Below are 14,334 nucleotides of genomic sequence, written 5' to 3'. Positions count from 1 at the left end.
TGAGGACAAGAAAAGCGGAATTGAATGCCATGGGTTTGTAGGAGTTGATGGAAGGCAGTGTTATCGAATTCGCCGCCGTTGTCACATTGGAATGCTTTTATCTCTTGCTTAAACTGAGTTTGTACAAAGGTGCAGAATTGGATAAATTTAGTTAGTGCTTCAGATTTATTTCGTAACGGAAAAACCCATACATAATGCGTATAATGATCAAGAAAAATAATATAATATTTTAAACCACTAATGCTAGAAACGGAAGAAGTTCATAAATCAGAATGAATAATATCAAAAGGCGCAGTAACATTAGTGCTAGAAATAGAAAAGGGAAGACGAACATGTTTGCCAAGTTGACACTCATGGCACAAAACATGGGACATAGTTTTATTACAGATAATATCTTTATTGGAAAGTAGTTTGCGAAAAACATCATGCCCTGGATGACCAAGACGTTGATGCCATGTAACCGGACTAATAGTGAGAGCATGATGAGGGGATGGTGAAGTGACAGAGTAAAGATCACCGGTGCTGTCACATCGGAGAAGAAGACGACGCGTCAGATAATCCTTCACGGAAAATCCAAAAGGATCAAATTCAACAGAGACAATATTATCACGAGTAAATTGACGAACAGAAATGAGATTTTTTACAATATTTGGGGTAACGAGAACATTATGTAAATGTAAGGGTTTGTGAACATTAGGTAACAAGCTATGACCGGTGTTGGTAACGGGAATAGTGTTCCCGTTACCTACGGCGGCTGACGGATATTTGCAATTATTAAAAATTATACTAAGATTATTAATGCAGGAGGTAAGATGAGTGGATGCAACAGTATCCATGTGCCAAGCTGCTGAACCAAGATTCTCTAAAGTGGTGTTGAATGCGTGTGGTATTTGAGCTTCCCGACTAGTAGAAGGTGGTAGCCCAAGGATAGAATATTGTTGGGTTGTTGGATAGGTGTGGGCATGTTGTACATGTCCTAAGCCATATTGGGCTAGCAACTTATTTTGGTCTTCAATAATATTAAGTAGCTTAGCCTGCGTTGAACTACTAGATTGTTGCCGAATTCTATTGTCATCGTTCACCATAGCTAATAACTAAAAAAGGAATTAAATATGATATAAAATTTGTAATATGCTTCTGATGAAATCCTTGTTGTGACAACCCAGAAATTTCCGACCAAATTTAAACTTGATCTTTATATGTTTCCGACACGATAAGCAAAGTCTGAAATGTTGAATCTCAAAAATTTTAAACTATGTTCATACATTCATTTAACCTCGACCAAACTCCGACGATTCACGAACCATTATATAAATGGATATGATTGTATATATATATATTATATATGTATGTATATGTGTGTATATATATATATATATATATATATATATATATATATATATATATATATATATATATATATATATATATATATATATATATATATTATAACTTGAAAATATTAACCAAGTATTAAACGTATAATACTTTACAAGAACGTATTTGTTTCAATATGATTATCGACGGAATTAGAAGATAATATCAAATGATTGATTTATCAGATACATTATATGATTACGAGTCTCTGTTGAGAGGTCCACTTTGATTTAGGAAATCCTTTCCTTTTTAACGGTATTCGGAATAATTCGTAAAGTGATTTACATGTAAGAACAAAAGTGTCAATTAACGAAAACTAGACAAGGGTTAGTGGAGATCTCTGTTTGATTTCCAATTCATGTTTTACCATAGATTCCTCTTTATTTTGATAAGGTAACTATTTAACTTTCATATTATTTAATGTAAAAATAAGAACGTAGAATGTAAATAACTTAGATGTTGGGTATCAACAAGTTAAGTAAATTAGCCATTGGACTTTATCCTACGTTTCACCAACAAATGGTAATTTAAAAACATGAAATCCATTAGGCTTTATATGAGACTACTTTCCTAGAACATTTTACGATATGACGAATTCTATTAATATAACCTCTTAATGAAATGAACTCTAATATAATTGCTTTAAAAAAACTAAACGTTATAGTGTTTATTTGATTTAACTTCAAACGTACGAAAACGTTTTTGAGATAAATGAACTTTAGGATATTTTTATATAAAAACTAATTAAGATTTGATATTATAAACGATAACCTTACAAGTATATATATATACATATATATATATATATATATATATATATATATATATATATATATATATATATATATATATATATATATATGTGTGTGTGTGTGTGTGTGTGTGTGTGTGTGTGTGTGTGTGTGTGTGTGTGTGTGTAATGAACAATCTATTTTACAAAAACAATATTATATATTTCAAAATGTATCATTAGGAAATGTCTATATATGTATATGTATATATATATATATATATATATATATGTGTGTGTGTGTGTGTGTGTGTGTGTGTGTGTGTGTGTGTGTGTGTGTAATGAACAATCTATTTTACAAAAACAATATTATATATTTCAAAATGTATCATTAGGAAATGTCTATATATATAAAACATTTGAATATATAAGAAAACAATATTAATGTTCTTTTATTATATATAGATTCAAAATAGTATTAAGTATATGAATAACGAGACGTCGATTTATAAAAGCTAATGACCAAAACACTCTAACATTCAAGTTACACTTCGAATGATTTAGTTATTGATAAGTTAAGTCTATATTTTTGTTAAAGGTACACATCACGAAACGTAAAACGCTAGTTTTCTAAGTGTACGAAAAACCGTTCTAGAAACCGAAACTGAGACTTTAGTCGATTGACAACGTACGAATCATTGGAACAAAAATTACATTTTAACCATGCTCGTAAATATAATATATTATATAATTAATTATATAGATTAAATAATTAATTATATATAATATTAAATGTGTGTCGGCAGAGTAAAACAAAGGATCATTAGCTGGAAAATGCACTCATGCGATCGCATGAAGGTAACACACGAAATCCATGCGATCGCATGGAGGTGAATGTCAGGAATTCTCTATAAATCGAATTCGTTCACTGGTTACACACACACTAATCTATCTTTCTCTCTCGAACTTCATATATTATTATTATTATTATTATTATTATTATTATTATTATTATTATTATTATTATTATTATTATTATTATTAGTAGTAGTAGTAGTAGTAGTAGTATGGTATTATTATTATTTATACATAAAATACTACGACGAGGTTCTGCTCGCATGTTTTCAAAATGGGTTTATGAGAGGGATAGAGCTAAGGAAATTATGGGTTATTGCTTTGGAGATTATGGGTATAGTTCGTGGGTATGCTCGTGAGGTCAACCTATTGTTTATCATCTTCGTCGCGTCTACGTACTTTCCTGCAATATTGAATCTCAATATTGATATGTGAGCACTCATAACTTAACTTTTATTTATTAATAGTGTATCCCTGACTAGTGCTCGAGTACATATGATATTGCATGCTTGTATGTTTAATTTCGTCGTTATATAGTTTATGATAAATCATGAATTTAGTACATATGCTACTGAGATAAGGTATATGATATGCATGTCGTTGGAAAGCTGGCGAAAAATTAATAATTTTTCATTTAGAAAGCGTATGGTTTCTATGAACGTATTAAAAGATATCGTTAATTGAATTATCTATAATTCATTATTATTGTTAAAATGATTATTATTATCGTTATCGTTATCGTTATCGTTATCGTTATCGTTATCGTTATCGTTATTATCGTCATTTTTAGTATTATCTAATAATCAATATTATTATTATTTTTATTATTTTTATTATTATTATTATTATTATTATTATTATTATTACTACTAAAATAATTAATATTTGTATCAAAACTATCATTTTATTATTTTTATCGTTATTATTATTATTAAAAGTATCAATAATATTAAAACTATCATTTTTATTAAAATTATCATTTTAATAGAAATATCATTGTTATTATAAAATATCATTATTATTATTATTATTATTATTATTATTATTATTATTATTATTAAAGATTAGCATTTTGAATAAAATTATTATTTTTATAAAATATTATTATCATAGTTAATAATAAAAAGTATTGTTATTATAAAAATTATCATGATTAGAATAATCGTTTTATTATAATAAATATCATCATTAGTAAATATAAATATGGTTATTTTTATTATTAGTAGAATAATAATAATTATTATTATTATTACAAAATAATACAATTTTTATTATTATTATCAATATTATTTTTATCAAATAAATATGTAATACAAAGATATTTTTACCACACGTAATATAATTACATTAATAATAAATATTACTATATTTTAGGATATTAAGTGAACTTTATAAATTTTATTACTTAAGTATATAAAAGTATATTTTTATCATATATATATTTTAATATAAAAATTTTATTAATAAATGACTTTTATTATTTACTCTATTAAAATCTGATAAATATATTTAAATATATAAAACGACTATATTTAAGTTATATAATAAACATGTATAGATTTTATAAATCATTTTGGGTCAAATTGACTTTTGTTGACTTTTGCATATCGATCTCGAGCATTAGGATTGTGGTACACTATGACCCGACCTTAATTGTTAGACAGACATTGACCATTATATAATATATATACTTAATATAGGTTCGTGAATCCGAGGCCAACACTACACTTGTTCAGTGCCATCATATGTATTTTTACTACGAAATACAGTATTGTGAGTTTCATTTGCTCCCTTTTTAAATGCTTTTGCAATATATATTTTTGGGACTGAGAATACATGCGTTTTTATAAATGTTTGACGAAATAGACACAAGTAATTGAAACTACATTCTATGGTTGAATTATCGAAATCGAATTTGCCCCTTTTTAGTCTGGTAATCTAAGAATTTGGGAACTGGCCCCAAATTGACACGAATCCTAAAGATAGATCTATGGGCACTAACAAGCCCCAGTCAGAGAATTTGAACTGCTTTAGTACTTCGAATTTATCATGTCCGAAGGAAGTCTCGGAATGATGGGGATATTCAATATGCATCTAGTTAAGGTCGATTACCAGGTTTTCAATCCATATGAATGATTTTTATCTCTATGTATGAGATGTATATTTATGAGAAATGGAAATGAAAATCTTGTGGTCTATTAAAAATGATGGAAATGAATATTGTTGATAAACTAATGAACTCACCAACCTTTTGGTTGATACTTTAAAGCATGTTTATTCTCAGGATTTTTTTTTTTTTTTTGAAAAGCAAGTAGGAATTATATTAATCAACGATATAAGTACAAAGGTGACATTGTGGCCGCTTAAAAACAATAAGAAAATACAGAAAACTACACACGAATTAGGTTGCAAAGATTGCAACTAGCACGATATGGGGTTAGAAAACCAATTATGCCACTCGAGCTTATGTCGATTTTGTCTCCTCGAAAGCCAGTCGAAAGATAGGGTTTGAATCTCCAAGATTAGTGAAGGAACCACCCCAATTTTGTTCTTGAAAACCTTTTTATTACGATTCTTCCAAAGCAAATAACAAACAATCCAACAAACCGCTTGCCAAAAAAAAATTTTGTTGTCTGTAGCTAGCGAACCAAAAGTCCCATTAAAGATGTCGTCGAAGCCGAAAATTGACGTATTGTATCCCCACCAATTTAGAACTTTTAACCACACCTCTTGAGCGAATTGGCAAGAAAAAAGAATGTGTTCACCCGCTCTATACCCCCATCACAAACCGGACATCTCACGCTATGTAAGTCAATACCCCTTTTGTCTAGTTCTAGTCTAACCGGAATGCGCCCCCTTCTCGCTCGCCAAATGAAGATCTCCACTTTTTTTGGAACTAATCTGTTACGCAAGGTCTCTACCGCCGAATTTTCACGAACCAATGTGATAATTTCAATGAGTTTGGACATTACCATAACCGTGTACCCCTTGTTTTCGTCTAGTGCCCATTGCCACCCATCTTGTTTTTCGCTAACCAGTTTAATGGGCTAAATTAGCCCACGCAACTCTTGAAGTTCTGCTGCAGTTCGCCCAGTGGGCTCACGGGCCCAAGAATAGCCAACCGACAGCCCACCATTTGAGTTATGAACCATCTCTTGCACTGTTGCTGCTTTGTCAAGTGAAAGTCGAAATAGCCTGTTGAATCTTTCCTTGAAGCAAACGTTCCCGATCCAAGTGTCATCCCAAAACATTGTGTCCGCCCCATTTCCAATTGCGCGAGTAAATGAACTAGAGAAGAGGATCCCTAGCCTATCAACGTGTTTTCCTGCATCACAAATAAAAAACCAAAGACTGGCGCTTCGGTTACGGGCAGGCCCAATACCAAACACAAGTCCTCCATTAGAACCATAAATGCTACGAATCACCGAGACCCACAAAGCGTTGGTTTCGGTTTTGAACCTTCACCACCACTTACAAAGAAGGGCAAGATTTTTACATTTGAGTGACATGATATTTAAGCCTCCTTCTTCGTGAGGAAGAAGGATTGTTTCCCATTTGACCCAAGACATTTTAGAGTTTGAACCCGACCCACCCCAAAAGAAAATACGTCTCACACTCTCTAGACATTTTAGCACACAAGGAGGGGCACGAAAAAGCGAGAAATAGTAGAGCGGTAAACTAGAGAGAACCGATTTAACAAGAGTCAAACGACCACCGAATGAAATCATTTTAGCTCTCCACTCCGATAACCGATTGTTGAACTTTTTGATAATCGGGGACCAATCTTTCAATTTCTTCATCTTATTACCCACACGGAGACCCAAATACATAAAAGGTAACTTACCCGATTGACAAGAACACCATGAGGCAAGATCTTCCACCTCTGAGTTGCTAATACCTACCCCATAAATGTGACTTTTATTATAGTTCACCTTTAAACCCGAAGCCCTTTCAAAACATTCTAGTAAATACATTAAGTTTCGATCATTACGCTTACTCCATTCCCCGAAAAAAATCGTGTCATCCGCGTATTGTAAATGGGAAATAATAACCTTCTCGTTACCAACTTCAACCCCTTTATACATGCCTTTGTCCACCGCCACTTTAGTAAGAATGTTAAGGCCTTTCGACGCGATAATGAAAAGAAAAGGTGATAGGGGGTCACCTTGCCTAACACCCCGCCTTAGATGGAATTCACCTGTCGGGGAGCCATTAATTAAGACCGAAATTGAGGCTGATTGTAAGCAAGATGCCATCCACTTTCGCCATTTAACCCCGAAACCCATACAAGTCATAACTACTAGAAGATAGTTCCAATTGATCGAATCAAAGGCTTTCTCGAAATCGACTTTGAAAATAAGACCATGTTTTTTATTACGCTTGAGATCATCAACCACTTCATTCGCCACTAAGACACCATCTAGGATAAATCTCTCACTAAGGAAGGCACTTTGTTCCATCCCCACAACGCGCGGCACGACTCTACGAATCTTCCGCTGTGCATTTGCTCATTTTAAAGATATTACTTGGAGTCATTCATAGCATATTTCTAAAAACGTTGCATTCAAGTCGTTGAGTTCAATAAAGATTATGATTAAGTAAATGATATATTAGGTCATTTATAGTTGGATATTATGAAATGGTATGCATGCCTGTCAACTTTTGACGTAATGAAAGTTTGTCTTTTAAAACGAATGCAATGTTTGTAAAATGTATCATATAGAGGTCAAATACCTCGCAATGAAATCATATGTTATTGTATTCGTCCTTATGGATTAGGACGGGTCGTCTCACTTGTCGGTCCGTCGGGTTCACCAATGACAGAATAGCAATTTATTTGAAATCGATGATAGAAATTGCAATATGAATTTGAAAGCAAATAATAAAATTGAATGTTAAAAGGTTGTCTGTGTACACGTGCCTTGAAGATGCTTTTTGCTTTCTTTGTGCAAAAACACTAGATGAAAATAATTGTTGCGCCGTATTGGAAGCTCTTGCAAGTATTGAACTTTGGAACCAAATCGAGGAAAAGAAAACTTCAGAACTGTTAGCGCCGTGATTTTGTTGTGGAAGTCGTAGGGGTTGGTTCTTTTTTTTTTTTTTTTTTTTTTGAAATACCTAAGCTCTGATTACCATGTAATAATCAAGATACTTAGTATTTCTTATGAATCATTAACAGTACATAACACATGAATATATAAACTGCTAAACCCTAAACAATATAAAAGGGCTAGGCCCAACTGCTAAATAAACGGGCTAAGATATAATGGCTAACACTAACAAGACTTGATAACCCCAAGTTATCAAACCCACGAACAATAAACAGAAAATTATAAGTAAACACGAAGAACGAATGCAAGAACGTAAATAACATGAGAATATAACGTGTTTATATCCAATATTGCTATTGGTTTAATCCACGGCTAACCACATGTATATTCTTATTAAATTTCGTAGATACATGTTACAGGTTACTATAGGTTGTATTTATAGCGAAAATGAGTTAGAATCACAACGGGACTAGGAATCCTAATCAAGCTCTAATTGGACGCCCAACTGCTTTCTCGCGATCGCGAGATATAAGCTCCTACTCGCGAGATAGTGATCGAAGCTACCAGACCTTCAGCTGCCCTCCTCACGACCACATCCCAACGCTTGTGACCAGAGAATCTACCCGCCTATTTGGCTACACATAATTAAAAACACAGTATATCCCATCGGTAAATAAAACGTTACTTAATATATGCTGGTCTTGATTAGAAGTGGTGCTAAAGAAACTGTTTGCATTCTTCTTGCAAGACTTTGGCAGCCTTTATTTCTAAGCTCGGAAGTAAAAGCATATCCCCCTTCTGACCATGTGGGTAATGTTCTTGCAGCTAATAAACTGTTCCATCTACAAAACTGTCTCCTTCATTTGCTAATTTGGCTCCCAGGTAATCAAGGAGCAGATATTAGATATAGTAAAAATCCATTTAAGAAATAGTAAACTATGAACGTTAAGATATAAATAATGCTGGCAGTGATATGTACCGTTATGGTAATAATCTTCGTAAGAGCCAGATATGTTGAAGACTGACAAAAAGGAATCTAAATGAATCCTTGAATTTCCAGTAAAAGGAAGAACATACCGAGGATTCTACAACGTTTAAACCACAGATTTCAAAAGATCTTAAGTTATAGGAGTTAATTGACATAAGTTTAAAGTTGAAAGTTCAGATAAGCAGGATATACATTCAAATTATTGTTATTTTTTCACATTGCAACGTGGGATATGGATTTGTACCTAAAAATGTTTCCCACAAAACGGAGACGACAAATGAAGGAAATTTGATTAAAAAAGGGTCTAGTTTTGTAGGAGATTTAAGGGAACTTACAGAAGGTTTCGAAAGGCCATATCTTTGCGTAAACATATTGTTCATCTGGCCACTCATGTAATTGATCATCATCTGAAAAGATAATGAATAAGCTGAGCATCCTTCACAAATAATATATTGAAGGGTTTTCTTACCGTTAGTTAGGAGTAAAAAATACCTCATAGGCTCATGCTGGTGAAAGATGGGGAAAATCTTTTAAAGTAAAATCAAATTAATGATTGCCTAGGGCAAGGTTGAATAACTCGAAATTACTAGCCAAGTACTCGGTTTTTGGCGAGCTCCAAGCTGAGTAATCGAACTCGGTCGAACTCGACCAAAACTCGAGATTATTCGGAAAATGGGTCAAAACTCGACCAAAACTCGAGATTACTCGGATACTCACTGAATTAGAGTGGCGAGATTTGCAACCTTGGCCTAGGGGCATATTGGTACTCTTCAAATGGAATTTTGTCAAAACAAGAGAAGTTTATTTATCAATTGAAAGGTAATTACATGACCCGTTAGAGAAAAAATAATAATAATAATAAAAAAAAAAAGTACATGAGTTGGTTCCCTTAGGATTCAAAAACTACTCTCCAGACTTGCACAGATTTCTTTGGTGATATTATAAGTAAATGATTTATAACACATCTTGATGTAACTCACCAGTCACCACACAAATATTATGAAGACCAAAAAGATTTGATAATTAATGATCAGCATAATGTCAATTGAATCTTTTTTCCTTATCGTGAATCAAATTAATGACTAAAGGACATCTAAATCTAAGTACATTCATTAAATAAAAGACCCGAGATGATCGTCGAATTGATTAAATGGATATCGAACAAGTATTTGAACATAAAGGAAAATAGGAATGTATACAAGAAATACGCTTTTCTTATTGTCACTTGATTTCCAGAAAAGAAAGAAAGAAAAAACAACATATCGAGTAATAACGATTCTAAATTTACCTATTCCCCTTTTTTAATCCGTTGTCCCAAGATTTGTCATCACCTCTAACATCCGATGTCTGAACCCCCAATATAAAAAGCAATTTGGCTGACACGAGTGGTTTGACATATCTGAAAATGGCACAAATTCCCGCGTTCGTGTGTGCTAGATAATGATAATCGATGTTATATATTAATTTAAAAATCTCATATGGGTCATTAACCAGCAATTGGAGATAATTGCCAACATTAGCAGTGGAACTTGCCCAACTTAAAGAAATCTCTCTTTGTTAGTGAAAGTGACCTTAACTGATCAAACACATAAATAGATATGGTCACCCGATCCGATCACTTTTCTACTGTTACTTCGGCCAAAAAATTGATTGACAAAGCTACAATTCTGTTATTCTGGTAATAAATTAATAAATTTAACTAATTATAAAATAAAAATAAATATATAAGAACGTTATTTGTCATGGTTCGATTTCAAAAGGTTGGTTTATGCACGTTTCAAAAGAGCTCTCTCTCTCTCTCTCTCTCTCTCTCTCTCTTGTTGATCATTTCGGCAAATACATTTCATTCTTCCAATTTCATTACTCTAACCCTCCAAAAACACTATCTCCCAAAATGACGCCAATGAAAATGAGACTTTGTTGAAAGGGTTCTTGGAATGCTGTATGTTTTCTACCACCAACTTACCAAACTTGAAAACTACAAATACGACACTACCTGAAAACTCATATCACTGGAGTAAGTGTTGCTGCTATGTCAGCCTACTGGAGGTGGTTGTCTTCACGTTTAACATATGATCATCTCATGTTTGCATTGAAGTCGAATTCACATTTTTTTTCTGGAGCCACATAAAAGAAACCGAATCCGAAACCCCAAATAACCATGAAACCACAAAAGAAATCACTCTCAGTCAACTTGTTGTACCGATAACAATTTTAGTTGGAGGGTTGAAATTATCGAAAATACCTTTTAATATAAATATGGTTACTATTGCTAACTGAATAGCTACACATGATTGTTATGTGTACGATCTATCTACAGGTATTCTTTTTATTTATATTTTTTTAATTTTTTTATATAAATTTGTATCAATACAAGTTGATGAAGAAAATAAAAGAAGGAAAAAAAAGAATATTTGCAAATGGAGCATACGCTTAATAATGATGGGTAGCCATCCAGGTAGCAACATCAATCTATTCATACTATAAATTATTTCCGAAAACTTCAACCCAGTAGCTACAACTGCTGCCGGTACAACAAATTAACCAGGAGTGACTTCTTTTAGTGTTTCATGGTAATTAGGGTTTCAGATTCAGTTTCTATTTTGTGACTAGTAAAAAAACATGCATTCAACTTTAATGCGAATATGGGATAATGTTGGACGGTAGTCCATAGTTTTTTGACAAACATTTATATTATATTTTTTATGCACATGGAATTAATGTGGGATGTTTGGTTACCTAATTTGAAGAAAAATTGGTTCTGCATGAATCATTAGTCAAAAAGGAAAAGGTTGGCAAATATGCATGTACATGTTCAACTTGTTCCTTTCACATGTAGTTTTCACATGTATACATGCACCTATAAATATGAAGGCCATGCATGGAAGTAAATCTATCCAGAGAGAACGGATCAAAAGTCACAAATGGGAAAAACATAGTTGATAGGGTTTATCAACGGAGTGTGTTTATTTGTGAGGTTGAGAGTTTTATTCTTGTAAGGAGTGTAAAAGAGAGTACGAGAAACTTAGATTTTATCTAAGGGGCTTGGGTTTGGGTTTAACTCATAGTGTACTTTTTCTTGTACCGGGTTCTTTATATTATAAGAATAAATGAGACTCTTGGGGTGGACGTAGGCAGGATTTGCCGAACCACGTTAAATCGTCGTGTTATCAGTTACTTTATTTGCATTTTATTATTTCTCGCAAGTTTGTCTCAAACAAATTATATCCTCGCTTCCGCTGGTGTGGGTGCGCTAGGCAAATTGTCATAACAGATAATCATATCTTGAACGTGAAGGCAACCACCTCCGATAGGCTAACGTAACAGCAGTACATATTCCAGCCTGAGATAATTTTCAGGTAGCATCATTTTTCAATTTTCAAGTTTGGTAAATTTGTGGTAAAAAAAATACGAGCATTCCAAGAACCCTTTGACAAAGCATCAATTTCTTCATCGACGTCATTTTGAGAGTGTGTTTTTGAAGGTTTAGAGTCGATAAAAAGTGAAAGATTGGAATGTATTTGCTGAAGTGATAAATAAGACAGAGAGATGGGCTACGTTGAAACGGTGCATACCCCAAACTTTTAAACTTAAACAATGACAAATAAAGTCTTTATATATTTATATTTACCTTAATTTGCTAAAATTATTAAAATAATAGAATAACAAAATGCATCATTGTCCATCAATTTCTTGGCCAAAGTATCAGTAGACAAATAATAAGGATCGGGTGACCATATCTATTTATCTGCTTAATAAGTTATATTCACTAACAAATGAGAAAAAAAATTAGATTAGGTCAGTTTCATGACTATTGTTGGCAACTATCCTCAATTCCAGATTGATGACTCATTTCAGATTTTTAAATTAATATAGAATCGAATTTATTATTATCTATCACATACACACGTGGAAATATGTGTCATTCCCAGTAAAGCCAAAGGACTGTGAGTACCCCTTTTTTTCAAAATTCTAAGACTCGTGCTTTCTCTTTTCTCATAGTTGAAGCAAGACTCTCATCGTGTAGCTCGTTGAGGTCATCCTATAGCATGTCAAAAGAACACGTTTAGAAAGCTAATGAAGAACACATAATTCAAATTAGTGAAACCATAACGTAATTTTGAATGATAAGAGTGAATCTAATCGCTTGACACTACAAGAAAATCTAACATGGGGACGACGGTATTAGGGACGACACCAAGTTGTCCCCAAAAATACGCTAAAGGACAAAAAATTGGGCTGCTTTTTAACAAAAGTTTGACCATTTTGTTAGGGACGACATTTAGGGACGACATGTCATCCCGAAATAAACTTTAAATTTTTTAATTATTTCTCGTGCCAGAAACTGGCTTCAAAAAGCAAAAAAAATCGCGCCAATTTTTTAGGGACGACATGTCGTCCCTATATGTCGTTCCCAAAACGAAAACATTTTTTTTTATTTTTGTCGGTGGGGAAAAAATTTGCTCCAAAAGAACAAAAATTTTGGCGCCATATTTGGGAACGACATGTCGTCCCTAAAGCCTATTGGGGACGACATTTTTGACAGTTTTTTCATATTTATAGAGTCAATTATCAACAACATTGCACACGTCAAACACACATCAAACACACCGAAAATGTTGACCCTTCCGCCGTTGATTGTCTCATTAGAAGTGTATTACGAAAGTAAATTCAGTAATGAAATGAAACTTTACGATTATACGAGTAGTTCGAAATCTACGTTTGAAGAAATTGATGTTCGTGACGTAGGTTTAGAGGACCTTTTATACTTTTTGAAAGAAAAGGTTCCGTTCGAACACACGGACGTCTTATATTACGAAGATGACTGTGTTCCGGAATTGTCCGCTACATATCTCCGAACAGATGATCAGTAGAACGGTATAAAAGAAACCCTGAGTTGACGTTCTAATCGCATTTCTCTTTATTTACTTTTGGAAGATGAATAAATCACACTGAGTTGACGTTTTAATCGCATTTCCATTTATTATTTTTTAGTTTAATTATATCGTTTTTTTTATATTTAATTATGTTTTAGTTTAATTATGTAGTTTTTTTTATAATTTTTTGTGTTTTAGTTTAATTATATCGTTGTTTTAATATTTTATTGTACTTTCTATTAAATGAATGAAAAATCGCAGTTATTTTTGAAATCTAACAAAGTTACTGAAATTATAACATTTCAACTACAAGCAACATCATACAAAGTTACTGAATTAAATTACATTATAACGACGAACATTAAACGAAAACCATACAAAGTTACTGAAATTAAATCACACTGATGATGATGATGATTACGATGACGGTTTCTAGTAACTGATGTATTGTCTTTT

The 14,334-nt window shown here is 32.6% G+C and overlaps 1 pseudogene; it reads right to left on the bottom strand.

The window, feature by feature from the left end:
* Nucleotides 1–8,648: 8,648 nt before the first annotated feature.
* LOC139854369 (protein PLASTID TRANSCRIPTIONALLY ACTIVE 14-like) overlaps nucleotides 8,649–14,334 on the bottom strand; it is a 46,307-nt pseudogene continuing 40,621 nt past the window's right edge.

The sequence above is a fragment of the Rutidosis leptorrhynchoides genome, chromosome 6, assembly GCF_046630445.1.
Source record: "Rutidosis leptorrhynchoides isolate AG116_Rl617_1_P2 chromosome 6, CSIRO_AGI_Rlap_v1, whole genome shotgun sequence".
NCBI lineage: Eukaryota > Viridiplantae > Streptophyta > Magnoliopsida > Asterales > Asteraceae > Rutidosis > Rutidosis leptorrhynchoides.
Note: the sequence above shows the minus strand (reverse complement) of the source record. Positions and strands in the feature narration are given on the sequence as shown.